Raw genomic sequence first — 2,902 nt, 5'->3', positions numbered from 1 at the left:
AAGGAAAGAGGGAGGAATGAAATTCCGAAAGGGAGTGCGAATTCACGGAAGTGAAAGCGGCAGTGTAGAGTTATGATCGGGGTGGTCCGACGGTGGTCATTGAGCAGCATGTGCAGTGACGGCTTGGGATGACATCATGAGGGGATGCCTGCCGGGGTTGCAGAAGGGATTTCCGAGGTTGTAAAGTCAAGAGGCTCGTAAGGGATGCAGGTATTGAGTTTTGGGTTCCCAGTTTGAGTTCGGGAAGGATTTGTGTATCAGTGGTTCATCCTGAGGGATGTTTTGGAGGATCGTCGGAGTGATGGGTTTCCTAACCCGAGGGTGCTAGAGCTAGTTCAGCATGTGCATGCTATTTCAAGAAGAGAACTCATGGGAGTTGCTCTAAAGAGTGTGTCTTTCTGTCATCATGGAATGGATAGATTGGGATTCGGATCGGGGATCCGATGGTTCATGATTTTCTAGCTCATATTGGTTGAGTAATGGTTGTGATTTGAAGCAGTAATGGATTAGGGGTAATTCTCGATTGTTGAGTGCGGTTACCGGAGGGTACAGCAGGTGCCTGGTTTGAGTAGGTGGATGGGACACCATATGAAAGGAGAAAGTGAGCTTCTGGTTTCTATGGTTGTGCCTTGAGGAACCTGGTCCGATTAAGGTCGGGTGGCGCGTCGTGGGAAGTAATTTGAAGATGAGATGTCGTAGGCTTCGAGGACGAAGCCTAATTTAAGAGGGGGAGAATTGTAACATCCCGTAATCGCAAGAGTAGAGTTAAAGGGCTAAAAGTGTAAGTTTCGGAGGGCGACTCGGCGAGTCCATGGATGGACTCGGCGAGTCAGGTCGCGACTTTGGTCGCGTATCAAGTGGCCTACTCGGCGAGTCCAAAGATGGACTCGGCGAGTAGGTGCTGTGTGGAGAAAACCCTAATTCTCGGGGTTGAGCCCTATATAAAGAGCATTATGTTTCCTCCCCAGCCTCTTAATCACCCCCTTTAGTCCCAGAAACCCTGAAATCATGGAGAAGCACCATTGTTGAGTGGATTGAAGCTTGGAGAAGTAATTGTTGAAGAAAGTTTGGAAGTTTGAAGGTGTGGAGCAAGGGGCTTTGCTTGGTTTCGAGTTCCTTGCAGATTGGGGCATCCTTTGAAGGTAAAATCTCGTTCTTGAGCTGCTATTGTCTAGATTCTTCACTTTTGGGGATGATGAGATCACATCTTTTGGTGTTTTGAAGTCTAGAGGTTAGATCTGAGGTTGCTACCTCAGATATGGAATGGAGAAGGGTTGGAATGCCTGAAAGTCCCTGTGATTGAGTATGTAGTGAAGCTATCTTGTCCCAAACCTTAGCCCTAATGTGTATAATGCTTAGATCTTCATGGATTCACGTAAAGTTCGCCACTTTACGTGATGGATGGGTTGTAGGAGGCTAGATCTATTTTTTGGATCAATTGCATGGCCTGAGATGCTTCTGTATGGATTCAGACCGGTGGTACTCGACGAGTCACAAGGGTGGACTCGATGAGTTGCTTGAAGATGTCCTGGAACTCGGCGAGTTGGAAGAACAACTCGGCGAGTAGGTTGAAGATAGCCTTAGACTCAGCGAGTCTGTTCTTGGACTCGGCGAGTCTTGTCAAAGAGTCCCAATATTTCTGGTTGAGTCGATGAATCGGTGAGTCAAGGGATGACTCGGTGAGTTGGGTGCGAGTGGACTCAGAGTGGTTGGACTCGGCGAGTCTCGGGGTGACTCGGCGAGTCAGGTCGCGGATTGAGGGAAGTTCTGAGCTAGGGGATTCGGCGAGTCATCGGGTTGACTCGGCGAGTAGAGTCAGTCAGGGGTTGACCAGTTGTCTTCCATGGGTATTTTGGTAAATAAGGGTATATATATATATTTAGTTGAATGTTTTGATGTTCAGTGGAGGAGTTCGTGTCAGAGTTCGGAGCAGCGGGATCTTATCCTTTCAGCCGGTAGTTTCGAGGTGAGTTATCCTCACTATATCAACAGGGTCTAAGGCACCAAGGTCGGCCCTTTATTGGATTGAGATTTGGATATGGCTATTATGTTATTGTTTGATGTGTCTGCATCCAGGTAGCTAGGATGGTACATGCTAGGAGACCTTGTTAAGGTTAGTTTCCCGATATATAGAGTGATGCTATGCTAGTGACCGGTTAGGTCGATAACCTGGTTAGGGTAATGATATGCTATGTGATCTGCTTGATCGGTTTGTTGATTGGACTGGAGATGGGTTGAGGCGGGTCCTGCTTTGTGCTGTAGGCCAAGATACCCAGGGCGGACCGGTTATTCCGAAGGCCCAGCGAGCGGTCCGGATAGGCTGTAGGCCCCACGAGGGCGGACCAGACGTGCCGAGGCTCGGAGAGTGGACCAGGCCGACTGAAGGCCCGATGCAGGCGGAACAATCAGACTGTAGACTCAGAGACTGGACCAGGCCGACTGAAGGCCCGATGCGGGCGGACCAATCACACTGTAGACTCAGAGAGTGGACCAGGTGGGTTGAAGGCCCGATGCGGGCGGACCAACCCCACTGTAGACTCGAAGGACATGACTAGACCTGGAGGATGGATCCGGTGGGCTAAAGGCCCGATACGACGGACCAGTCACACAGTAGACCCGATATGCATGATTGTTCTATGTTCTGTTATGTTACGTATGTTTTATATGTTATGGGCCGGAAGGCAATATGTTTTGGACCGGAAGGTCGTAGCCTGGAAGGGCGTATATGTGGTTGGTATTTTGGGGGTATCTCACTAAGCTTTCGGGCTTACAGTTGTGGTGTAATGTTTTTTTCAGGTTCTTCAGGAGACTGTGGCAAGACGAAGGCGCAATCGTACCGCTCCTCATGATTTTGTAGCAATGTGATTCTGGGAATACTCTAAATGATTTGTATTGAAAACCT

Source organism: Lactuca saligna, chromosome 2, assembly GCF_052625555.1.
Source record: "Lactuca saligna cultivar CGN05327 chromosome 2, ASM5262555v1, whole genome shotgun sequence".
Taxonomy (NCBI): domain Eukaryota; kingdom Viridiplantae; phylum Streptophyta; class Magnoliopsida; order Asterales; family Asteraceae; genus Lactuca; species Lactuca saligna.
Note: the sequence above shows the minus strand (reverse complement) of the source record.